We start from the raw sequence: 27,682 nt of genomic DNA, 5'->3' as shown, positions 1-27,682 counted from the left end.
GCCTTTCTTTTAAAAGACAATACCATTACTTTATAAATGTATTTATAGTGATGTATTTGTACTGGATCTTTGAATTTCAAGTGGTATACCTATGAAAGGAAAGGTTTCTGAACAGATTATAAAAGGAAGTCATTTGCTCCATTGCTTTTAGAAGTAGTAAACACTCTGGTCACTTTTCTAAGACAACAATAAACGTGAAAATCCTTTTCATATTGTTCAAGTAAGCGTTGCAGTTGTTATTATTATTTCTGCCTGTGCCCACTTGTGTTTTATATCAGCCATCAAACAGTTATCAAAATGAGTAACAGAAGTCCTCGAAGTCTTTTTTCTTTTCTTTTTTTTTTGTGTGTGTGTGTTACATAAATTATCCCATTTATTATAGGCTAGCAATGTTTCAAACAGCGGCGCTTCTGCTGGTCTTTCAACTCCTTCAGTCTTCTGATGGCAGACTTTACTGTGACCGCAGAAGTGGTGTTGTAGGTCCAGGCGCCACCAGCAACAGTTTTCATGCAGGAGTCACAATGCCAGAACCCCACAGCTCGTTTTTTCATCTTGGTTTTGCCACAGAAGGAGCAAGTGCACTTGGCATGCTGGCTTATCTCAATCTTCTTTACCATCTTCCTGAGGGAGGCACCATAACGGGTCCCGTATTTGCCCACGATTCCGACCTTCTTGGTGCGTTTAGCCATGTCGCCTCAAACTAGGTCTGAGTCCCGAGCGGACGAAGTCTTTTTTTTTCTTATATGAAAGAATTCACGAGTTGAGATGAAAGTAAAGAAAAAATTAATAAAAATTACTGAAAAAATTTTACTGTACATTTTTAGGGAAATGCTATTTTATTACTTTAGGGTAATATGGAGAAACCATAACCCATTTGCCAAGTGAAAAAAGATTAACATCTAAATTTTTTATTTACGTCTATTGATCTTGTTTTCATCAGTTTATTCTTTTCTACACAACTTTCTTGTGCAGAGATAAAGACCTCAACCTAAGATAAATGTAACAAAATTCATAATTTATTCATTGATCATAGCATTTTGGAGGTGAACTATGTCCTTCTAGTCAGCACCAGAATTGGTTGCAGCTAATGCAGGTCCGAGAGTCATTAAAAAGACACATAAGGCCTAGGTCCTTCCTTGAAGGAAGAGAAATCTAATGAGGGTCTTAATAATGTAATGATACTGCCAGATTCATTGAAAACTTGTGATATACCTATGCCCTCTCATGTAAAGACTCTTAGAATATCAGAAGCCTAAGAAATTGACTTTCAAAACTGACTCATGTTAGTATGACATACTCATTTATTAGCTGCTAAGTACAGACCCCACAGTTGCCAGGCACTGAATTCTTGCCCTTATGGAACAAATGTACTAGTAGATTAAAGGAGTTATTATATTAAGCGTGGTTTATGCTTCTGGTTGATGAAGCAAACTACGCTAAAATTCAGTTTTAGAATAGGGTGATTTCTAGGGCATGTGGCACAGAAATCAGTAAATATAATGATCTTGAAGTTCTAAAACGAGACCCAGTTCATCATGATGATTGGTTTGAATCTGGAAATCTCCTAGGACGGGACAGCAGAGTTTACATATTACAAAGCCATGTGACCAACAGCTCTGGAGTCGCCTCCTGACATGTTATTGAATTTCAGGGCCTGAACTCTGGCCGAAGAAGTGTTTATAATTATGTGTTTTCACATATGTTTTCCTGACTGCTGTATATTTTGGCTATTGTTTATATACACACTGAGAAGGAAAAAATATATACTTGACAAGAAAATTAACTAAAAGATTTTGATGTTAAAAATGACAAGCAGACTTGGAGCCTGAAATCTCATAAGAGATGTGGGTAGTGAAGGGTTAACGTGGAGGCAAAAAAAATCTCAGATGTGTTTTTAGGTGTATAGACTAGTCCTTCCACAAAGCTACCACACATGCAAACCTAACATTCTTTGTAAGTCTCGAACAATAGACACTCTAAGAAGATTACATCACATTGCATGTTTTTGGGCAGGAGAAGGCATATTTGTGAATACGTTGGCCTGCAGCAGCCTTCTGCCAGTTTAGTCCTGTGACTGACTCAACAAATAATTCCTCCAGTGACTACATAATTAGGTATCACAGCTGTTGTGTGTGGTGCACGTGGCTGAGAGCCCAAGTGAGATTTTTGTGAGGCTGGGAATTGGTGCAGCTGATTTTCAAGGTGTTCCTTCTTTTGTTCCTGTTAAACCTTTTCCTTGCAGGATCAGTCAGAAAGACAAGCTTTATATTGAGAGAGATTATGCCGAATCTCATTCAGTTAGCAACGAATTGGTAACGTAACACCCTTGTGACAAGCTTTGGACTTAGCTTACCCATTCCTCACTGAATGATGTTTGGTAAATACCAAGAGACCAAAAGAAGTCCACAGTATTCCCCAAGTCAGCCTGTAACTTAACTCCGCTTGAGGCAAATCTAGATGAGAGACCCCGAGTTGTTAAATTGTTTTTCTCCTGCTGAACTCCTGAGAACTTGAAGATAGAAAAGTGGAAACAGAAGTGGGGGCCATAAAGCCCAGGAGAGCTGGAAGGTTTAATAGCAGGTTCTAGGGCCATGACAGGGCAATGATTGAAAGAATTTTGTTACAATTCCTTGCTGTTATTTTATTTTCCCGTAAACGGTAGATTCAAAATCGGCATTCCTTCATAGCTACCTCAGTCACCTCTTCTGCCTTGTATAGAATCTGCTCTCATGGTCAAAGATTAATCTTTGGGGGAAAAGGGTGATCATGAAGTGGCCTTCCCTTAGAGTTGTCTTTATTTCTGCACGTTTGGTCTCTGACATAATTACCTTTTCTAATTTAATAAACATATGGAATTACTTTTTCTAAACATGACTAAAGGGTCAGAGTTTATGTTTCCTTTAATAAGATTACAAAACTTCTTAAAGTTGAGAGAGAATTTTTTTCACATGATAAAAAAATTCCCGAGAGATTCTTGATTTGTTATTTTTTTTGAATGCAAAGACTTGAGCAAAAGTTTTTAATTCTCATTAAATGCCTCTGTATAATTTTAACTCTTCTTCATTTGATAGTTTATATCCTTAGGAGACATTACATAGTATGCTGGTCCTGGTTCCCCATTTTAAAGATGGAGAATTTTATTTACAAATATTCTGGCAGTTGTGTTTAGATTTCATCTTATCCCAAATATCCAACTATAATTGTATATTTAAAAGTACCTATAAAAATATGATATGAAAGTATCTCCTCAAATTCATTTTATTAGAGTAAGATAAGAATCTCAAATATGCATATAAAATTATACACTTACAATAACAGCTGATTTGCAGGTGGGGTTTTTTTTTTTTTTTTGGTAGTCGAATTCTTTGCTTTATAAAATAACTTTCCACAGAGTTGATTTAAGTAGCATTCCTACCCAGTTCATTTAACAGAGGATTATGAATATGAAAAATTCCTAAGCACTTTGATATACATTTAACTTCTTAAGAAAATTTCTGTGGAGTCAAGTAAGGCATTTATATATTTGTCTTTCATTCAGTGGATATTTTTTAGGTACTTTCTATGTGCTGAATGCTGGACTAAATGCTAAGTGTCTATAATGGCATACCCTTGTGTTTATTTATGTAGTCTAGAGGGGGACATGGACAGGTAGGCTGGGTTTACCAACTGGGTAAACAAGGACTATGATAAATTATGCACAGGATAATAAAGCACAGGAGAGGAGCATCTAACCCAGATTACAAGAGAAAGGGGAACTTCTTAAGGGTGGTGATATTTGAAATTAATTTTGAAGGTTGAGAAGGAGCAAGAACATTTTAGTTACAGAGAACAGCAGGTAGGAAGCCTCCTTAAGGTATGATATGATCATGACACTGACCAGGTCCTTTATGTGTAATCAAGAAGGTAAACATGGGAGAGTGATAGAAGATAAGAGTAATCTCTGGGTTTGATTCCTGCTCATTGATTACTTCTCCGTCTCTTTGACAACTTCCTTCCCCCCCCCCCCGAATTCCTAAAGTCAGATTTTCCAATTCTTAGTTCCATTCTCTAGCTGCATTATCTACATTAGTGATTTCATTGAATCTCATGGCTTTCAATGTCATCTCTGTGCCAAGAACACTCAAATGTAAGTATTCTAACCTAAATGCTTTTCCAAACTGAAAACTTCTCTACAAACTATCTTTCTGACATTTCTATTTGGGTGTCTAATAGACTTTTCAAACTCAACATGTCCACAACTCAATTGTTGGTTTCCCCCCAACTAGGTTGCTTCCCCCACCGCCTTCCTCACCTCCACCGATGGCCACTTCATTCTTCCAGTTGCTCAAAACAGAACACTACAAGATATTTTTTCCTGTAATTGAGGTAAGATTCACAGACTATACCATTCATCATTTTAAGCATGTTAATGTGTAAAATTTGGTGGCTGTTAGCACTTTCATAATGTGAAAGCATCACCACTATCTAATTCCAGAATATTCTTATCATCCCCAGAAGTAATTCTTCATCCCTTACCAGCCAGTCATTCCTCATTCTCTCCAGCTCCCCACCTCCTAGCAACCACTAATCTACTGTCTATAGCAATGGATTTGCCTCTTTTGCACATTTTGTATAAATTAAATTATGTAATATGTGACCTTTTGTGTTTGGCTTTTTTTCACCCAGTGTGATGTTTTCAAGGTTCATCCATATTGGAGATTAAGAGTATTTTTCATTCCTTACTTTCTCTCACACCTCACATACACTCCATCAGGAAATTCTACTGGGTCCATATTTAAAATATACCTGGAATATGACCACTTCTCAGTTCTTCCACTGGGACCTGGTGTGGACACTGCCACATCTCTTTTGCATAATTACTAGAGTCCCTATTTGTCTCTCTGTCCTATCCTTACCTCCCTTCCCCACATAGCAGTCAGAGGATACTTTTAAAAGTTAAGATAGCTAGTGGCATCTTCTTGATCAGTTGTGGTCTTAGCAGAAGTAATAAATAAATAAAATTATTCAGTGATAATATAGATCCGATATTCAACTCTTATTACAAACTATATTATTCTCTGCAAGTATTCAAGAAAGAAACAAATATTTAATTGGATCAATAGTTATTTTTCCCCATAACACATTAATTATATTAAATTAAAATGCAAATAACACTTATCTAGGTCCCAAACTAAGCAGGTGATGACAAAAAAGAATTAATCTCTGTAGTTCAAGTTTAGAAGAAGAGTCTATTACATAATAACGGCAGTATTTAACTTAGAGACTCTTTGTTACTGAGAAAAAATTTTCTGATACATGAATAATTATAAAATAAGCCAATAAAATAAAATTTTCAGATAGTTTCTCGGTGTTCAAACTCTTTCAGTTAATAGTGTCAGTTCTCTAGCTGGCATATCAGCAAGAAGTTATAAATTAAGCACTACAGATGAATCATTGTATAAGATTTCTCAAGCTTTGGAACTTGTAATATATATTCTTTTTATTTTTCTCTGCTTTTCTAGATCCCCTGTCTATTTTCTAGGATAAATACACCAGCAATAAGGGGGAAGGTTTACTACATTAAATAATTTTGGGAGGGTAAAATTTGGTTAGAAATGGTAATCTATATTAAACATGAACTAATTTGAGAGGGCTGGAGCTAGAGATTAGTTACCAACATGTTTATAAAGTAACATAAAACTTTAATTCCCAGCACTATGGCAAACATAGGACACTTAGAAATGTTAATTAAATGAAATGTCTTTAAACAAGAACAGCAACAAAACAAACAAGCAAACAAAAAACTCCCAATTTGGAGCATGTCCCTCTTTTGCTCAAAACTCATTCAGAGTAAAAGCCAAAATCTGTACCATGTTCTATGAAGCTCTTGGGATCCTTACAACTTTCCAAAGAGTTGACTTAAGTAGCATTCCCCACCCAGACTGGCCTACTCTGTTCTTTCTCACTGAGCCATTCAGGCCTTCTTGCTGCACCTCAAATTGGTCTTCTCCCAGCTTAGGGACATGGTGCTCACTCTTCTCTCTGCCTACAGTGTGAACTCACTCATTTCCTTCAGACCCTTGCTCATGGTCACTTACCCCCTGAGGCTTCCACTGGTTTCCACCTCTCATCTGAAATTGAAACAGGACCTCCCACTCCAGCACCCAGTCTTCCTGACTTTGCTCTTGTAAATATTACTAGAACACATATCATCCTCTAACTTGTCTTATTCTCTCTTTCTTTTTGTCTTCATTTCTTGTGTGTATATATCTCTCACCAGAATGTGAACTCAACAAGAGTAGAAATATTTGTCTTTTTTTTAATTGATGTATAATATTTTTAGGACTAACTACCACCCATTGGTCTTTTTATGTGCCAGGAACTCATCTCAAGGTTATACTTATATTATTTATCTCATTATGTCCTCACCAGTAACTCTGTAGGATAGATGATCGTTTCTTCTACTTCCAGATGAGAAAACAAAACTTAGGAAGGTCATATAACCTGCCCTAGGTTTTGTAGCTCATAAAAATTCAGATTGCTGGGCTCTGAATCTGTACTTTTTTTTTTTAATCTATACTCTTAATAGTTACTTTGAACTGCTAGTGAAGGAAGCAGGATGAGGCATGAGGGTACTGAGGAGAGAGTTCTGGAACTTCATCCTGAAGTATAAGGAGAGAGCTAAAAATTGTTCATCATAAACTTATGTTTTCCATGGAGTATGGTAGGATGAATAATGGTACCCCAAAGATGACCATATCCAAATTCCCAGAACCTATGGATATGTTATCTTATATGGTAAAAGGGATTTTGCAGATATGATAAAAATTCTAAGATGGGGAGATTATCCTTGGTTATCCAGATGGGTCCAATAGATGTGAAAGAGTACTTTTAAGAGGTAGGGAGGAGATTCACAATCACAGAAAGAGGGGAAGATGGAAACTGAGGTGGAGTGAGGCACTTTGAGATAGAGGAAGTGGTCATGAACCAAGAAGCATAAGCAGCCCCTAGAAGCCGGAAAAGGCAAGAAAACAGATTCTCCCTTATAACTTCTAGAAGGAATTGTGACCCTGCTGACAATTGATTTTTGTTCAGTGGGACTGGTTTTGGACCTCTGACCTCCAAAACTAAGATGATAAATTGAATTGGTTTAAGCCATTATTAGTAATTGTTTATAGCAGCAATAAGAAATGAACACACAGAATTTCCCCTTATTTCTTGAATTTAATAGAGAATTGATAAAGATCAGGTTTATCTTAAATAAAAGAATAGCTCATCTCCTCCATGGATAGAGTCTGACTCAATGGAGTGGTTTGTAGAGCTCACAACAGTGTTCATAAATATTAGGATAGGCTATCAGGGTTCAGGGGAGGATGGGAGGAGTGGTGGTGGGAAGGGGTTTGGTCCTCTATCTGCTGGTTGCACCACTACTCTTGATACTTTCCTCCATGGAGCAAGAGAGGGGTGTATCTGTACAGTAGTGGACTGCATGTTAAGTAACCATAGCTGTCTTTTCTTCTTGCTAGGTGAAGTCTGGATACCATGGTCCAAAAAATGCATAGAGAGAACCGAGCACAAGAGAGGTGAAAGGAGTCCTTTTTCTTAAATGCTTGGAGTTCTTCTGATATAAATGCCAATAAATAAGGAGGTAATTTTTCTTTTCTTTTGCAGCCTAAAAAATGTTGTCAAACTAAGACTAACTTAGACTCCCTAGGCAGAGCATATCATCTTGGGATCCTAAGACACCTCTCTGAACTTCTTTCCATTGAATTTGAGTTTGAATGCCAAGGTAACTCAAGAAAACCCTTGAAGAGAGCACTTCGGAAGGCAGTTAATTTGAGCTACCACAAGTTGGGTCACATGCTGAGCTAGTTCAGAGATGGGAATCCAAATGGAGTCAATGTTTCTCCCACTTGGCATCTCTTACAGTTGATAAAGAGTTAACTTAACTTTGCCTGTTACTTCCTGACCCAAACTTAACATGTGAGAAAACTTAGTTTCACAAAAGCAAATTTAGAGAAAACAGAGTTGTGTTAATAAAATAACAGTGCCTTTAGACTTGGGTCATCTTGAAGATTCAATTTCAAGAGTGTTCTAGTGTAAACACATTTCTAAAATTTCCCAATGCCAGCTGATATAGTCCTTTTGGGAGAAACCAAATGTGCCCAAATAAAATAGGGGGAAATGCCACAGAGAAGTTCTCATAAAAGATAAACTATTGCAAAAGGATGTATATATTTTTTACTATCTGCTTTGGCCAGAGATTCAACAAAGATAGCTCAAGATAAAGGAGGCAAAGATTAAACCATAGTACTTTTGACTAAAAGAGACTCAAATTGTTTAAAGTGATCTTTCCATCTTGACAAGGCAGTCAGCTGTGGTCTCTTGGATATGTCACTTGTGCTCATCCCAGCAAGGAACTGGTGTTAACAGCCAACACCAACCCCAGCATGGGGGGAATTCCCAGAGTAGCTCCAGGGCCCTTCTGTGTATTCCCTCTGTGATGTCTTCAGAAAAAGTGATGGCTGGCTGTTCCTCTCTATAAAGTAGGACAGCCAGCTATTCAACAACTTTTAGGTTGAGATGGTCCATGTTTATTCAATTTTAACTCCACAAACACTTACTGCACTCCTTTCATTTAGCAAATCTTTACTGAACTCTTCTTTGCATCGTGGCTATAGAGATTAACCATGGTCTCCTTCCCTTAAAAAGTTCACAATCTTTAAGAAATATCAGTAACTCAATAGTCATTGAGTAGCCTAAGAAACTCAGGTTGCCAGGAAAGCCAGAGAGAGGCAGGTCATTCATCTTGGTAGTAGGGAGCAGGGGAAGGTTTCTGAGAAAATTATCCAGAGAAAGCCACTGCAGCTGACTCTAATCTCCTGAATTGTAAGTGAATTACATGAAATAAGCCCCAAACCTTAGTTCCCAGTAAGAAGCACTTGTCTGTCTTAGTGATTGGATTGTAAGTCCAACAGAATAATGTGTCTGCATATAGTCTTATTGGTTTCCCATCCCCAATTCAGCTTCTTCCTCCTTTTAGTTCTGGGGGTTAGAAAATCAACTAAAGCAAGAAAGGCATGGCTGATGTCATAATACCATTTTAGAGCTGATGGCTACTCTGGTTGGGAGTCTACTTGCTTAGAGGAAATAATTTGTGAGAAGATTATAGAGAGAATACCACCTATTTTTGTATAATAATTAGCTGTTAGAAAATATATCAATGGGTGTGATATTATTTGCCTAATACTTAACTCATCTTCTTAGTGACTAGAGCTAAGCTTGGTCAGGCAAAATTTTAGAGCCATCACTCAGTCTTATGGGTTGAATTGTGTCTTCCCAAAATTCATATGTTGAAGTTCTTAGCCCAGATTGTGACCCTATTTGGAAATAGGGTCATTGTAGATGTAATTAGTTAAGATAAGGGCATCCTGGAGGAGGGTGGGTTCCTAATCTGATTGCTGTTTTTATGAAAAGGTGAAATTCATACACAAGCACTCCTGGAGGGAAGGCAACATGAAGAGGCTCAGGGAGAAGACAGCCATCCAGAATTGTGAGACAGCACATTTCTATTATTTAAGCCCCTCAGTTGTGCAGCTGTGTTGTGGCAACCTTAGTAAACCAGTACGCCCCCCAACTCTGGCATCTGGCTTCTAGTAGAGGGAATGGATCTACTAAGGTATTGCCTCATTCTGTCAGAGCTGCTCACTCTCCTCTGCACTGACTGGGGGAACTTAAGTTTTTTCCAAGAGATGCCAACCATGAGTTATAAATACAGTATGGCTCAGCATGGGGACTTTTGTCTTTTAAAAATGGTATTGGAAGAGAGTAAGACCCCTTAGATTAGCTTTCTTTTATTTTGTGGATTGTTGGACAGGAAAGAAAAAGAAAAAGCCCTCAGGGCACTTTAATAATACTTACTTTTAACCAGCAGTGAAAAGAATTCACAAGTTATTGATGGGATATTTTTAAGGAAACAAGGTATTTTTATAGATTTCTTTTTCAAATGGCTGAAAACAAACAAACAAAAACCCTCCAAAAACAAACCTCAAAACCAACCAACAACTAAAAAAGCCCCAAATCACCAAAATGAAAACCCTTCACTTTATTTTCTTGAAGATTTATAGAGCTCTCTGATTTTCATCTCACCTCCATTAGTTTTTAGTTTTTCTCTGAATTTCAACCCTTAATGGATATTCTTAATTCTGTGTGTAATTGTTACTAATTGCCCTTGAGGCACATCATTTGTTTCCCCTGATTTGCAAAAGGCCTGTGTATTTGTCCAACTGGCAGATTATAATATGATTGCACTTATTATTTTATAATATGATCAGCTATTAATATTAATAAAGTTTATACATACAATAATTTGAATTTTGAATATTACCAAGTAGGAAGCAAGTGTCTGGAATGAGTATGGACTTGAAATAAGAAAACCTGAGTTTAAATGCAAACTCTGATGCTTCTAGGCTTGCAACTGTGAGATGATCATATAACCACACCAAATATATTCAAGGCTACAAGACAGCTATCTCCTCCAAATGTCTATACTGAGAATTAAAATTAGATAACGAATATTGGATTGCCTGGCATGATGCCCACACAAAGGTACATCCTGAAAAATAGCTATTGAGAGTTTGTTAAATCAAAAGCTCTATTAGAATAATAAATGGGTGTTATTTTCATTCCAGTGTCCTGTTTTTTAAGTAGCATGTTTTTTTCCTCCTCAGATTTGAAGGCCTCTTACAATAAGTAAACAAGACCTAATCTATAATCAGTTTTTCAAGGCACCTAGTTTTAGGATGTCATTTAATATTATTGAGAGTTTACGGTGTACCAGAAAGTACTTAGTACTATTATCTCCTTTGGTCCTTATAAAAACCTTCTTAGGTTTTTATAAGGAGGTTTTACTCCCATGAGAAAACTGAACCTCAGAGAATGACTTTAAGTGCAGAGCCCCCTGGGAAAGGAAAAACCTTACTAGGAAGGGGGTTCAAACCAAGGTGGAATGGGGCCGCGATCAGGTGTTTAACCTCAGCATTGGTCTGCCTTCCTGTAGTGGAAAATTATCCCAAGCACTACTCTCTCACTATCCAGAGGACAGCTTATGGATAAAATGTTTTTCATTGAGAGAGATAACTAGGGAAAGGGATTAGATTTATTATTACCACAGCATAAAGAATGAAGATTTCTTAGAGATCACTGCTGTCTTTAATCTCTTCTTGAAAGAAAAATCTTGGGAAAGGATACATGAAAGTGAATGATGCCCAGTCTTGAGAGAGAAATGGTTTCCCACATCTGAGATGACTCACATCTTAACCTTTTTGCTCTAATTTCTCTCTTTGTACATATCCTATGATTTACTCTCTGGATGATGGCTCTGTAGCGAATTCTCAGCCAACACACGCAGACATTATGCATTTCAGAAGACACATGCACTCTGCTTATAAGTGGTCACTTTCCCCTGGCTTCCCATATTTCTTTTCCCCCAAGAATACATTGTCTACCAGGAAGTAGGTTAGGAAGCAGAACCACTTCATATAATAAAAATGACAGGTTGATTTTGTAGAATTTTGCTGCATCTGTTACAACCAATTGATCCCAGGCAACAGAGACTCTGGTAACTCCTCCTGGGGACTAGGGTGATGCTTGTGTAATGCCGGATTTGTAATGCCACCTGGTGTATTGTATACATAGGTTGATCACTGCCCAACAGTTGGGAAAATTTTCCCTTGATTTCATCTCATCAATCTGGTTCATTTGGCTTCATACACATTTTTCTCCCTCAGATTATCTCCACAAACCCCAGTGCTGAGAAGAATGAATTCCAATAAAACCCAATAAATCTGACAGAAAAATGTAGAGTTAGAGATCTGCACAGACCACGAGGACTGTCGCATTAAAGGCTCCTGGGGATTTTTTTTATGACTTTCTTTCCCTCCCTCTAATGCTTGGTCTCTTGCTTCCATAAATTCTGCAGGCTGGCTTTTCATTAACTCAGAAAGCTGAAATAATTCTTTGTAAAGAATTCTTTAGTCACACATGATTCAAAAGTTCACCAAGATCAAAGCCAGTCGGCTTTGTGGCGGACCCAACACCGTATATTTCATGTAAATGGTGTGGCTTGCTGCATTCTCAGCTGGAATTGTTCCAATTTCACATCCCTTCTGCAGATAATGGGACCCTCTTATGCTGTCCCCAGCACAAGGGGCTGCTCTGTGTCCGACCCTCTCTCCCTCAGGAGCCCATACAGATGCTGTCTGTACAGGCCAGTGAAGTCATTCTGACATCCCCCTCAACATTATCTAAAATTTCATGAAGCATGGGGGTCGTTCTTGGCCCTAGGAGGTCTGGGGCAGTGGGATGGGGGAGGCAGGGAATGGAGCAGAGAAATGCTTCATTGTTCAAGCCTCCTCTGTCTCTCTGATTTTCCCTTTAGGAGGGTGGGATGTATTAAAGAGACCCAAAGGTGAGATTAAAGTAAACCAAGAACAACAAGAACAGACAGTCTTCCTTCCTGGGGATATTGCTCTCTTGTTCTCAGACTGTCTTATGTCCTTACATTTTTTTATTTAAAATATATGGGCACAGGAGGAAATGTTGTGTGAGAGATATGGGAGAAAGAGCTTGACAGTCATCCCATAACAATGACAGTGTTGGAATAACAGAGGACCTTTCAAGGGGCTGACCACTTCCATGTGTACCGTCATCGTGGGCACTCAGAGCCATTTAGAGATTTGCCACACACTTGGATGGAAGCAAGGATAGAGAGCCATGAGGACAATAAATTCTTCATAATGAAGAACAGGGAAGAGGGTGTTTTGGCAGATGAACTTTAGAGGCTCCTGGTGTCTCTTTACTGTGTATCTGTGGCTGCTGTACTGATGAATTGAGAGTCATCTAAGTTGGTTTCTAGACAATACCAGGGGATGCATGAGCATCTGGCCTCGTGCATGGTCAATAGTGGCTGTGGTGTCTGAGAGAGCACTTCTGGGGGTTTGGAGGAGGCCCAGAGTTGAAGGACAAGCATAGGAAATGACAGAGAGGCCAGGGATGTGCTGGAGATAGGGAGAGGGAGAACTCAAGGAAGAGAGGTCAGAAGTCAGCCAGTTGTAGGAGGGTAAAACAGACATACTCATGGTGTGCGGAGTGGCACTGGCAGCCCTGTGTCCTTTGGTCATCTGGGTAAATTCTTGGGGACTTCAGCGTGTAGCTAACATGGCCATTCTGTGAGATCATAAGATTTAAGCCCTAAAAAGATTTTGGGTTCTGGTCCATCTCTCCCTTGGTTTGCATTGACCCCCTTCTCTCCTACTTGTCACATCTTCATTTGAGGATCATGGTAACTACACCTTAGCCTGTTTCGTCAGCATGTTAATGAATATAATAATGTAGGGGAGTAATTCAGACTTGTAGACAAATGCTCTATTTGCCAACATGATGGAAATATTGACAGTGAAGTTAGAAGAACAAAACTTGGTGTTCTATTACTGCGACAACAGCCCATACATCACAGAAGTTGAAAGTCAGCCTCCCCTCCTTCCTCCACAAGGAGCAAAGTATATTTTCAAAAATGGAAGCATCTGGTTAAATATTAAATAGGAGAGTCATTCTTCTGAGGTCTTGCATTGCCAGCACTTAGGTAGCAGTTAAGTAAGATGGCCGTTGGCTTTGACAGCCATGCATTTATGATGCGGTATAAATAACAACTGACAGCAAATCCACGGTACTCCTTCCACCAGGCTCGCCTCTTTGCACTTTCTTTAGTGGCTTATGCACATACACGTATACCCATGCACTTTGCCCAACTCTCATAATAGCTATTGTCTTCTCCCCTCCAGCTTCTTTCAACAGATGTGTCCATTTTTAGTTAATGTAAAGGAAATGGCAGCTCTTAAAGGTAGCCTTTTGCAGTGGGAAAGAGCTGCATTAACTGTGAAAACCTTTTAGCTGCACAATTTTTATATTCAGACTCCCCTCCCCAGACATGGCTTCCCTAGGTCTGCATTTCCCTTTAAGTTTACTGGCTGTCCAAAGGGGCTGCTTAGGGGCTACAAAGGCGCGGTGCCCAGCAGCAGCTCAGAGACATGAGCTCCAGGTTCCTGGGCCAGGGAATAGCAGCGTTTAAAGCCTTGGACAAAGTACTATTTGTGTGTTCAAAAAACGTTTTATGGAAAAGTTTGTTGTGCCAACCTGTGCTCAAAATGCTAATGGTATTTGTCTAGGCCGTTGGCCAAATAAAAACAGATTCACACATTTGAAGTACAAGGACACTTGAAATAATAACTTACATTTTCAGAGTATCTCAAAATGTGATTAGCATATGTGCTCATGAGACTGTGAGATCCACAGGGCTACTGTGGGGAGAAGCTTCAGCCATAAACTGACCTCAGGAGAAGAAAACTTGCATGTTGGCAGTGTGGGAAAATCTCCCACTGGAATTTTCACTGGAATCACTGTGAGAGAATCCACAGAGGGACAGTCTCAGGTGTTTGGAATGTGGGGAAAACTCCAGGCAATTGAGAAAGCCAACTCATCGTGCCAATGTCAGGAGGAGCAGAGAAGCCTCAAGGATGCAATTCATGTGGGAAAGATGCTGGAAAGTGATCACATTGAACCCACCTGGTGTCTAAGGTCTTGCTTTAGCCAGCAAATGAATCTTACAGGCCTCTTCAACAGAGTATGTCACCAGAAAGACAAATGTCTCTCCTTTCCACCTTGCCTTGATACCCAAGTATTAAGAATACACAAAATAATGTGAGGATTGTAAAACATTCTCTGGAAACTCATAAATGCAGACAAACAGCCCATAGCCCATGTTGTAGAATGTCAATCCCATAACGGCTCAAGTACTTTAGGAAAAGTCTGATGACAGTTTTTCCACACTACCTTCTTCCCCATTTCTGAGAAAAACCTTCTAAAAGCTGCTCCCAGCAAAGGTGAGATTAAGGCCGGTTTCTTTTGAGAATGCACTTGATTTTTACATTAGGAGAACTTGCAATGTTTCCATACTCCTCCAAGTGGAACTGAGAATCACTGAAGAGATAGGATCTTCATAAACATTTTGGGCACCAACTATGTGCACTGATAAATTCTGGGGGATATGAAAATTTTCAAGATAGGTAATGTCTGTGCCTTTCCCTGTTGAGCAATCCGTGTCAACAGTCGGAGATAAACTCCATCAGAACAACTTAACAGCATCTGAATATGAGTCTTCTTTCTTGTGCATTTTAAATTCTATCAGGAGATGAAGCCTTCCCCCAATTAGTCAAAGTTTATTCTACCCTCATGTCTAACCAACCCACAGATCATGGTGGTTCCCAAATTTGGCTTTCATTGGAATCACCTAGGAGGTTTAAAACATAGTGACTCTCACCTTCCTGAGGTGTTGATGTAATTAGTATGAGGTGTGATTTGTGAATGGGGAGAGCCTCAGTTAGTGTTGGATCCGATGGGTAGAGATGAGAATCTTGGAGGACATCTTAAAATTCTGCCTACCACATTGCTACCTGTTAGAAAGGACAGGGAACCCCTTTATGACCAGTAAGTTGCTAGAGGTCAGGGCCAGGGTCAACCAGTAGACAAATGTTTTGAAATGATTATTATTTTAGCAGTGACCATAAACATCTACAGATGGTGGACCCTGTGGCTAATAGAGCAAGCTGGGGGGACTAGACTCCTGTTTATCCCAGGTTTTACAGGTAACAAAGACTTTTCTAAAGTTGGCTTCGATGTATGAATGCTGAGCTCCATGTGGATGTGGGTAGAAGATCTCAAGGGTGCCTCAGGATGGCTGACATGTGGGGAGGGGTTGAGTACCAGAGGTTAAACAGGCAGGGTTCTGCTCTCCTCCTTGGAGCCCAGACTGGAACAGCTGGGCTTTGATGTGTTTTGGGTATTGGACTAGAATGTACATGACTTCTGGAGAAACATTTCATCCTGAAATGGTCTTCAGGGGGCCTTGTGGGGCAGGTGGGGCAACTGTTAATTTCTCTGCCTTGCCAGGGAGGAAACAGGTTCCCTGAAGTTGCAGTGTCCCCAGAATCCATTTAGCCAGAGATGCTTCAGTCTGCTCAGAATATGTTGGCACTTGCAGCCCTGAAATAGCTTTCAGAGCTCACTTACAAGCCATGTGATCAAAATCAACTTTCTTTTCTTTTTCTTTTTTTCTTTTTTGCTTTGGAGCAATTTAATTTTGACCCTCAAATACTATACTCCAGGTTGATTATTTTTTTTAAATAAAGCACTCAGCTTCTTGGACTTTTTCCACAAATCATACTATGCAGCCATGAAGGAGATTCAAAATGATGTGCTAAGCATTGAATGCAATTGCAAAGGAATTTCTCACACAGATAGATAACTGATTGTGTGTGTGTGTGTGTGTGTGTGTGTGTGTGTGTGTGTTTTGGGGAAAAGGGGAGAGGGAGAGGCTTCATTCAGATAAGACCTGGTCTCATATAGTTATCTGCTATGAAGAGGAGGAGACTTACTTAGATGCATAGAATTTTTTAGTATTTTTTTAGAAAAAAATTAATTTTACTATATTTAGATTTTGATAGATTCAGTAAAGACCTTTGAAATCACTGGAAAAATGACAAAAAGGAAATGGAAAATACTCTTGAGTTCATGGCATATAATCAACCAAAATATTAAAGTTGTACGTTGCTAAGGTTTCAGACTTTTCTCTTGCTTTTGGAAAGGGATGGGTTTTCCTCCTGGCTGCAGGATTTTTACAGTATTATTGAGGCTGGCTAGTGGTGCAGAAAGAACTCTGCTGTCTCTACAAACAGCATTAGCAGTGAGAAGTCAGCGAAGTAGTTGATTTGCGGGGTATTTCCTAGAGAGAAAATCATGCTCATCTGTCTTTTCTTCCTTTGAAGTGTCCCTCGTGTGGTCTCAAAGTGGGGGGCTTTGAGAAGGAGGGGCTGCTGCGGGGGAGGAAAGGAAGTCAGGCCGGGGAAATGTATCTGGGAAGAACAGCCCTGGCTGCCGCTCTCAATCGCTCGTCCCCTTGCCGCAGACACACAGACACATGCACATTAGTGGTCAGGTTAGCTACAATATTCACAACACACTTGCTGGGGTTCAATTGATCGCTTCAGGCGAGAGATACCGTCAGCAAGGATGTGGTGCAGAGAGGCCTGGCGCTTGGGGGTTTCCGCTCTCACACATCATCAAGCCCCACTTTGAAATGGTTTGAATTAATGACACTTATTCAGACAGACAAAGTAGATAAATGGAAATATTAGACAAGGCTTTTCGCCTACTTTGTGCAACATTTCCCGTTACCTTGAGTGCTGGAAACTCTCCATGGTCTTGCTCAGCTTCAACGGGAGCTGCATGAGCTCACACCCCACACTGCCCGAAGCAGGACGGGCCTCTGCCCACGTAGGGGGGGTTACAGTAAAGGAGGTCCATTCTCTCAGGACTGACGGGGCCCAATACAGAGAACATGCTAGGGATGTTAAATTCCTATTCTCCAACATCAGGGCTACCCTTATGGGGAGCCATTCATCTTGTACCTTTTTATAATGTTTATGACAATTTCCTGGCAGTTGGTAGAAAAGCGTATTGAGCAAGGGTACCTTTGACAAACTTGTATAAAGTGGCCTTTGAGGCTGGTGGCTGGGCTGCCAAACATCGCCAGGCAAACAAGGGCTTTTTAAAAAAAATTCTACCAAATATTTATTTTTTTAACTTTAAAATATTAAAATATTTTATTATTAATTGATATGCACTTTTTTTTTTTTTGAAGATTTGGAGTCAGAGCCCAGCAAATCCTCGCTCTTGCATTTCCTGCCTGTGTGACTTTGAGCAAGCCACTCAAACACTCTGAGCTTTGGTTTCACCATCCACAAGATCTGGGAAAATGCTTATCACAGTAAGAATCGCATGAGCTCATGGTAGGTGCTCACAAGTCATCAGGACTTTGCCTTCCTGTTCCACTCTCTACCCCTTTATTAGATAAAGGAAATCATGCACCATGTGACCATGCAGGGGCACCAAAGCCCTAAGGCCTAAACTTGACTTGGCAGGACATGTTCATTTGCGGGGGCTTGAGTTTGACAGTCAGCAAAGCCATCCTTAAGCTGGGCCTGGGAAATGTATTTCCAGGGAAGCAGCCAGCCTCCTTCTCCTGGTGGAATGCTAAAGTTATCTCATTATCTCCTCTTTTTTTTTTTTTTTTTTAGAACCTGTGGATGTGTGAGTGTGAAGGAGAGGTGAAGGCCTATAGATAAGTTGGTGAATCTTGCTCTGTTCCTAGGACTTGCTCTGGGAAACTGCTCTCTCTTGATTTTTTTTTTTTTTAAGATTTTTTATTTATCTATTTGACAGACAGAGATCACAAGCAGGCAGAGAGGCAGGCAGAGAGAGAGGAGGAAGCAGGCTCCCTGCCGAGCAGAGAGCCCGATGTGGGGCTTGATCCCAGGGCCCTGGGATCATGACCTGAACCGAAGGCAGAGGCTTTAACCCACTGAGCCATCCAGGTGCCCTGCCTTTTTTTTTTTTTTTTAAGAGAGAGAGAGAAAATGCAAGTGGAGTTTGGGGGGGGGGGTGCATAAGTGAGAGAGAATTCCAAGCAAGCTCCATGCCCAGCATGGAACCCAATGTGGGGCTCCATCCTCTGACCCTGAGATTATGACCTCAGATGAAATCAAGAGTCCAATATTAACTGACCAAGCCATCCAGATACCCCCTCTCTTGCCTTTTTTATGTACATGAGGGATCAGGGCAGAGTGTGATCTGGAGTCAGACTGCCTGGGTCATATTCCAGGATTTGTGTACTTGCCCGCTTTGCGACCTTGGGCAAGTTGCTTAACCACTCTGGGCTTCAGTTGCTACATCTGTTAAATAAGAGTAATAAGAAAATAGCCACCCCATAGGGTAGGTTGCAACAATTACATGAGAAGGACTTTGTTATTAAGTATTCAATATATGTTGACATCTTTTGTTTATGATCTATCTATTATATTATGCCACCTTCTTGGATTTCTAATTTTGTGATTTTTAAGATGCATTTAATGGATTTTACGAGCAAATTGATATTTTTAGGACACCAGCAGATTATGCATTTTGTTCTAGCACCCATTGTTGAGACAGGGAATAAACCAATCTGCTAGGCTTGGGTTCCCTAAGAACCCCTAGGTTCCCATGCCAGTTGAACCTTTGGCTGACTTTCTTGAGGCTCAACTCTAAAACTCCTTTATGATTGAGGGATTTTCATTCTGAAAATATTATTTCCAAAGGGGGTTTACTCCTTTCCAAAGGGGGTTTACTCCTTTCTAACGGGACAATCTAAGTTCTTTTTCAGATTATGTGTTTTTAACTGTTCTAAAGGGGAAAATATATGGTTAGATGAAAGAGCTCAGTTCAAGTTCTGTGTGTGTTGGTGGAGGTTTTCAAATGCAAATATTTGATAAAAATATGTGGTTTTGTTTATTTATGTATATCTATATATTAGAAATGTTAACTTGAACTGAACCGTTTAACTTGCTTAATCCGAGGCAGATGGAATGGTCAGTGAATTACTTTTGCAAACCACTTCTGTTGGCATTCAGAGTTTCCTTTCGTATTGATTCCATTCTGGCCGGCCACTCGAGGTTTCACCAGAATAAGCTGGTGCCAGGCTCCACTTCAATGACATATGTGTTCATTCCCCTGAAATACAGCACAATTGCAAATTTCTTCAGCCCATAGAACCACTTTTGTAACTAATTAGACCAGACAGGGTGCTGCAGAGAAACCCCGGACACAGCATTGCATCCTGATAGATATTCATACCGGCTAGCCCCTTCACAAAGTGAACAATTGCCCAAATAATTATTTCCTGCTGTGGACTCCTTTTTTAAAATGCTTTGTTTGTGAAATCCTATTTTCCTTCCTACTTTCCTGTTGACTGCAGCTAAATTGAATTTGGTCCAACCCATCTCACCCTGGGTCAGCAAAACTCTTCACTCTGTGGAGGAAAGGGGTTAACCCTTTGAACAATGCCATTCTCACGGGCCCAGGACCCCTACTCTGAAGTAGAGTAGGAGGACAGGAGGGGCTGCTCTGGTCTGAGGGGGAAATGCAGAAGGTGAAAGAAATGGGATGTGTTATATTAGGATCATGACCATTTTTGGTAAAGAGAGTTCATTCATGTCACTTTTCCTATTGTCATGAGAATGTGGATTATGAGAAAGCTGGGAAGACAGTGTGCACAGGCTCATAATTACAAGGAAGGAGGATACTTTCAACCAAAGGTCTTCTCGAGAAACATGGTATAAATTTGAAGGGAAGGATAGACTGTTAAACAAAATTTGGAAAAATTGGGATAATCACCCCTGAGTAACAAAATTAATAGAGGGTCTGAATTAAAAAGTGTGTGTTGGGGGGAAGGGTGACTCTAATTCATATCACATCTTAGAGCAGTTCTGTCTCATTTGTGGTTTTTCGCCGTTTGGATTCAGAGGTGCTGTGTTGAGAGATTGGATAGCAAGGTCTGTTGAGAGGTGCGAGATCCTGAGGAAAGAGAACCAGCTGTGAGAAATACTCTGGCCAATATCAGCAAGTGTGATTTCGTTAGCATGTTGTGGCGCCTGTCCTCCATTGTGTGAAAACTGTCCCCATCCGGTGAGAGTTTATAGAACTTGCTGGAAGCAGAGATGGTGTCAGAGGCTGCATTTGCCTGTCAATCTGGAAAATGTAGCTTGTTTCTGCAGGTGGAATGTCTGGGTCAAAACATTTTCCTGGTTAATGGAGAGACTCAAGAGTTTCCTGCTTAAATATTATATGAAATTCTACTTCCACCTGCACTGTATGAGTGTTAACTGTTTTCTCCAGCCCACTCCACAAAAAGTATGTACTCAAACTTTTACATTTTTCCAATATATGTCTAAACAATGGTATTTCACTTATGTTTTAATGTGTCTTCCACTTACAAGTGAACAAGTATCTGTCCCTATGTTCAAGAGCCATAAGTGATGTTTTTTTCCTTTGTATCCTTTGGTAAATTTCCTATTGGCTATTGGTTTTTTCCCCTTTGTGTTTATAAAAGCTTTTAAAACCTATGTCATACAGATATAAGGGTATTAATTCTTGATTTATTGTGTAAGCAGCAAATGTTTCCCCAATTTGTTGTCAAACTTTTGACTTTGCATATAGCACTTTTGCTATGCAAAGATTTTTTTTTTTTTTTTTTAATGTGGCAGAATTTGTCCATTCTTTTTTGTGGGTTCTGGATAGGAAGTCATAATTTTGGAAACTTTTAAAGTTAAAATTTTTTCCTATTTTTCTAAATAAATATGAAATAGTAAAGAAAGGTAAGAGAAACAGAGCAAATAAGAATCATAAAAGACTGTGTTGTTTGACCTTATGCAAATAATTTTAACACTGGATGAAATGGAAAATTTTCCAGGAAAATGTAATTTTCCAAAACTGACCTAAGAAGAGAAAGAAAACCCAAACCAATCAGTTCTGACAGAGAAAGTTGTCAAAGAGTAATTCACCACAAAAGCACCATGCCTGGATGGTTTCACTGGGCAATTCTATCATATCTTTAAATAAAAATAATTCCATAGCATAGAAAAAGCATAGAGCATAGAAAAAGAAGAAAAACTTCCAATTTTGTTTGACAAAATATATTATGTTGATATCAAAACCCTAAAACGATTATGAAAAATAGTTAAAGAGTAATTTCTCCTATGAATATTCATTCTAGAATCTTAAATATGGAGAAGCATGATTCAATGGCACATTAAAACAATAATGTGTCTGGGGCACCTGGGTGGCTCAGTGGGTTAAGCCTCTGCCTTCGGCTCAGGTCGTGATCCCGGGTCCTGGGATCGAGCCCCGCATTGGGCTCTCTGCTCAGCAGGGAGCCTGCTTCCCTCTCTCTCTCTCTCTGCCTGCCTCTCTGCCTACTTGTGATCTCTGTCTGTCAAATAAATAAATAAAATCTTAAAAAAAAATTTAAAACAATAATGTGTCATATCTAGGTAGATATTCCAGGAATACAAGGTTGGTTCAATATTAAGAAATTTTCAAATCCGTTCATTGTATTAATATATGAAAAATAATTTTTATAAAAATTATTTTAATAGATGCTGAGAAAATCATGTGACATAATCTCTTGTCCATTCTTAACAAAACACTCAATAAATTAATAACAGATACTTCATTGACATATATCTCAACCCTAAAAGCTAGTACCATACTTAATGCTAAAAGCATTCTCACCAAATTCTAGAATACTAGATACTGCTATTGTTTATCACTATACTGGAGGAGCAAACTGATAGGCTCATATAAAAGAGAAAGATTATAGCTATAAAAACTAGAAAGGAGAAAATACAACTATCACTATTTGTGGAAGATATTATTCTGAATCCAATGAATCCAAGTACATACTTGAAAAACTACCAAAAGTGAGAAAATTTAGTAATATTTCAGGGTACAAAGTTAATAAAGAGAAATTCTTTCTCTTTAAATAGCTTTCAAAGTTATAAAGTATAACGAAAAGAACTCACATGTTTAATAGTAACAAAATAGATAAAACTTAGGGATAAATTTCATAAGGATAAAAACACTATATGAAGAAAACTTCAAAATCGCTCTGAAGAGCACTCATGGCCACACATATACACACAAACAAATGGGAGACATACCAATTCTTAGATAGGAAGATATTACCATAAATGTGTCAATTTTTACTAATTATAAGTTCATGATCATAACAAAAAATAATCCCTATAAAAATTAAGTGAGGTAATTCTCAATCAGGAAGAGCAAGAAACTCCCAGTTATACAATAAACAACTCACAGAAATTTAAAGTGCAACATAGAGAATATAGCCAATAATATTGTAATAACATTGTATAATGATAGATCGTAATTACACTTACCGTGGCGAGCATGAGTCATGTATAGAACTTTTGAATCACTATGTTGTACGCCTGAAACTAATACAACACTGTATGTCAACTATAATTTAATAATAAATTTTTATTAAAAGGGGCCACAGGAAAATTCTGAAAAAAATTGTGAGGGAAGTCATCCTATCAGATATTAAATTATATTATAACTATTTAGAAGTAGCACCAATGTGGTAGTGATGCATGAAAACACACAGATCAATGGGATACACAGAAAAGTCCAAAAATAAGACTTAGTAGATGGGAATCTAATATATGGGAAATCAGTGGAAGAAGTCTGTGCTATCTCTAAGTGGTGGCAAAACAGATCATAAAATCATAGCCAAGTGAAAAGAGATAAATGAATATCTATACCTCATGGCATATGCCAAGATAACTTCCAAATGGATCAAAATTTAAATCTAAAAAAATTAGCACATAACTGGTGTTGCATTTTTACTTAACAGTATGTGTATTATGAACTTAATGCCGTGTCAGCAAACATACTTCTGCCATTTCTTTTTAATAGTTGTATAGTATGCCACTTAATAGAATAGCATCGTTTGTTAAACTAAACTACTATTTATAGAAATTCCAGAGTGTTTCTGATGTTTTGCTTTTATAAGCAAAGCTGATTATGACCATTTAACAGTGTGGTAGGGATTATTTATCAGAACAGCAAAGCCAATTTCTCAAAATTGAGGTCAGCTGTTGTACTCATTTCCTGTAGCTGCTGTAAAAATTGACCACACACTTGGTGGCTTAAAATGACAGAAATGTATTCTTTCACAATCTAGAGGCCAGTAGTCCAAAATCAGTATCCCTGGACTCAAGTCATGGTGTCCGCAGGGCTGCACTCCCTTCAGAGGCTGTAGATTTTTCTTTTTCTCTCCCAGCTTCTGGTGGCTTCTGGCATTGGCTTGCGGCCATACCATTCCAATCTCTACCTGCGTAGCCACATTGCCTTCCCTTCTGTGGTCAAATCTCCCTCTGCCTCTCTCTGAAGTATACATGCAATTATATTTAGGGACCATAAATCTAGGAGATTTCCCCATCTGAAGATCTTTAATCCCATCTGCAAATAAATATTTTTTTCATATAAGGTAACACTCACAGGTTTTAGGGATTAGGACTCAGATTCTTTTTTTTTTTTTTTTTTGAGAGGGAGGGCATAATATTCATGTTCCTGGAAGTTTGTAGATTGTTCCAACCCTGGAGAAATTTTTAGTAATCTTAATTTCTATGCAGATTCTAGGTTCTTGCTAAATGAGCTCTTCCTTTCTCCTTCTCCCTCCTCCCAGTGTCCTTTCCCCAAGCCTCCCCAGCTCCTACTCATGTAGGAGGCAGGTCCCAGTCCCCAGCACTGGGACAAATTCTGAGAATAAGCAAGCAGGAAATTCAGTGGCAAGTCCATTCCCAGACACAGTACTGTAACATGCAGTGTGAGCTCACATAACCCTGCTTTTCTGTGCAAGCCTCTCCAGCATCTGTGTAGAAATTTCCTTGATTTCTTCATTTCATGATTCAGTGGGCTCCAATGTAAAGAAGATGGGACTTGCATGAACTGGGCAGGATTCATATCCTGGATCTTCCACTGGCAGATATCATCATTTTGTCCAAATTATATGTTGTGATTCATTCTCAGGTTCCAAGTTAGTGAAATGGTCCCAATGAAATCATGTCCAAGGTTGTTCTGAGGATTCAATGAAACAGAGTATGTCATGTGCCTAGCACAATTCCTGACACACCGGGACTTTTCAGCATACACTTCCCTTTTTACTCATGCTCAGACTTGAGCCCTGTTTTTCACTTTGCATTTTCCCCCATGAAGTTTAAGTTCCCCTCTTAATCTCTACTTAGACAGCCACAGTATGCAGTAATGATTAAGGTAACTGGTATTTCTATTTATTAAGCCAGATAACTGTACTAAGTACCTTGTGTGCATTTTCTCATTTAATCCAGACTTAAAAAAAAAAAAATCAAAGGAACATTTGAACCCTCATTTGTATTCCTTTCAAATCTCACCCACCTCAATCAGAACATAGGTTTAAAATTGATGAAAATCTCTTCTGGCCCATTTTTATAACTTTGCCACATTTCTGTAGATACTATGTATATAGTAGACAAAATAGTGTTGTTTTCTGTGTTTTAAAAATTTACACAATGGTATTATATTGTATGTTTCTTTCTCCAACCTGGTCTTCAGAATCAACAGTGTATTTTAGCTTTAGTCCATGAATTTTAACCTTCGCAATAGCTTATTGAAAAAAACACTACTTTTTATCTATATATTCCTCTATTAATGGACAATTAGTTTGTTTTAAAATTTATAAGCAATTCTGTAATGACTTTTCTTTGTCGGTCTCCTTGTTCCGAAATTATTTTTTAAGACAAATCCCTAACAGTCAACCGTTCGCCACATTTTAAAGACTTCTGTTATCTGCCATCACGTGTTAGTCCCCATCTAGCACCATTATCTGTGCTTTCACCGGAAGGGTCTGAGAATGTCCATTTTTCCAGGGCATCACTAACATTATATATTCCGGCTCATTTAAAGTTTTGCTGCTCTGATAAAAACCAAGGCAAAACAAAAAGCCATCATCTCACAGATTTAATGCTCATGTCTCTGATGAGTGGGGATACTGGAGATCTTTACAATACATACTGGATATTTATTGTTTTCATTTTGTGAATTTTCTGTTTTTTTTTTTTTCTGGCCTTTTATCTTCTTCCATATATTTTGTAAATTTGGTGCCCAGTCTGCCATTTATCTTTTAACTTTGGGGTGATTTTTATTCTGCAAAACTTTAAACTTCTTAAATGGTCAGGTGGCCAAACTATCAATATTTTCAAAAGAATCTTTTCTATTTTTTTAAATTATTGAATGATGTTCAATTAAACTTTACAATTATACCTGCTATGTGAATGACCCCAAGAGTTAAAAATTATAGTTATGATTTCAGGGGGAAACTTTAATTTAGTTGTGGGACAAGATACTCATAAAACCATAGTCAATAACACAAACTGTCTATGATGAGTGTCAAATATTTGGCATAAAAAAGGGAACTTCATTTTGTCTGCCAGGAAGCTGAGGGCAAAGAGCACTAGTGAGTGCTGAATCACAGTGACTTGATTAGCTTAGGTGACTCACAGAAATGCAGAATATTACGGTTGCAATAGTCCTAAGAGCCATCTAATCCAAAATAAAAATATGTGTCTTTCAAAGCTGATTGAGTTCCCACCAAGATGTCCTGCCAGCAAACCCAGGAGCAGTGCCAGCCCCTCCCCCTGCAGTGTTCCCCTAAGTGCTCCCCAAAGTGCCCAAAGCCATGCACTCTCCTGGCTCTTCCCACTGTGTCTCCAGCCTTGGAGCAGCTGGCATGTGGGTCACCACAGCCCCCATAGATCTGCTGTGAGTGGAGACTGCAGAGCCTCTCCCTGCTGCCCCAGCTCTGGGCCCTTCAAACCACAGAGGAGCAGCACTAAGGAGGCTAAGGGTGAAGGATCTGTCCCAGCCTGGTGCTTCCTGCACCCTTTGCTCCTCTGCGTGGTGCTGACAGGTCTTGGGTTGGTGGGATGAGTTTTCAATGCAGAACTTTGTTGTAACTGAAAACTCAGTATTCATCGTGAATCCTGATTTCTTCCATCTTACAACTCACATGGCATCTCATCACTGTCAGATTATTTGCCCACTGTACAAGCCTCTAAGGATAGGACCCTTCTTTAAGGGAGACGGCATAGCCAGTTGGCTTCTACCAAGGAGGCCTTCTTCTTCTGTTTTGTTATGTTTTTTAATTTTGAAATAATTACAGACTCACTATAAATTGTAATAGTAGAAGAGAAAGATCCAGTGTACCCACCAACCCATCTTTCCCCAGTGATGTCCTTTTATGTAACAGATCTTTACACAACAAGGGAATGGATTGGCTCAAAACCATCAATTAGACTATAAATATTATCATATTTTACCAGTTTTTACATGCATACTTTTTGACTTTTTTAATTCTTGTATAATTAACATACAGTGTTACGTTAGCTTACAGTGTGCAACATATCGATTTTACACTTCCATGCATTGCTCAGTGCTCACCATGATAAGCAGAGTCACCACCTGTCACTACACAGCGTTATTACAATGTTGTTGACTACACCTCCTGTGCTGTACTTTTCATCTCCATGACTTATTTATTTTATAACTAGAAGTTTGTACCTTTTAATCTCCTTGATCTATTTCACCCATGCCCTGTCCATCTTCCTTCTGGCAACCACTACTTTGAGCTCTGTATTTGAGAGTACATGCACACGTTTTTTGGTCTGTCTTTGTATGTAATTCTATGATATTTTATAGTTTGTTTAGACTGATACAGCCTCTATCCCATCAAGTTCCAGAACTGTTCTGTCACCACAGAGGAGTCACCCTTTGTAGCCATAGCCACAGGCAACCGCTTACCTAGGCACTCTCTCTACAACGTTGTCACTTCAAAAATGTATCAGTGGAATCAAATGGAGTCATACAGTTGTATAACCTCTCAGGATTGGCTCGTTTTCATCCTGCATCATGTCCTTGAGATCTATCCAAGTTGCTGCATGTATCAATAGTTTGTTGCTTTTCATTGCTGAGTAGTATTCCATGATATGGATGCTCTACAGTTTGTATTACCATCCACCTGTTGAAGGACATTGGGTTGTTTATAGGTTTAGGGTATTACAAATAAAGCTGCTCAAGTCATGTAACTGGTTGGACAAATTAAATATATGACAGTCACAGAGATATTTTAGAAATGAAATCTTTTAATCTTTGTCAATAGAAA

General features: G+C 38.9%; 1 long non-coding RNA gene and 1 pseudogene across 4 annotated transcripts in view; one reads left to right on the top strand and one right to left on the bottom strand.

Annotated features, from left to right (window-relative positions):
• Positions 1 to 361: 361 nt before the first annotated feature.
• LOC309844675 (large ribosomal subunit protein eL43 pseudogene) lies at positions 362 to 710 on the bottom strand (annotated as a pseudogene). Its single transcript has one exon. The product of its transcript is annotated as a large ribosomal subunit protein eL43 pseudogene (transcript).
• A 6,802-nt stretch (positions 711 to 7,512) lies between these two features.
• The window catches only part of LOC309844677, a 188,906-nt gene continuing 168,736 nt past the window's right edge, over positions 7,513 to 27,682 (top strand). For all 3 annotated transcript variants that reach the window (XR_014300812.1, XR_014300813.1, XR_014300814.1), the window contains exons 1-2: positions 7,513 to 7,627; positions 17,735 to 17,882. This is a non-coding gene — a long non-coding RNA (uncharacterized lncRNA). The remainder of the gene's footprint in view (positions 7,628 to 17,734; positions 17,883 to 27,682) is intronic.

The sequence above is a fragment of the Mustela nivalis genome (assembly GCF_964662115.1).
Source record: "Mustela nivalis genome assembly, chromosome: 12".
NCBI lineage: Eukaryota > Metazoa > Chordata > Mammalia > Carnivora > Mustelidae > Mustela > Mustela nivalis.
The sequence above is the reverse complement of the archived record's forward strand: the minus strand, read 5'-3'. Positions and strand labels throughout refer to the sequence as shown.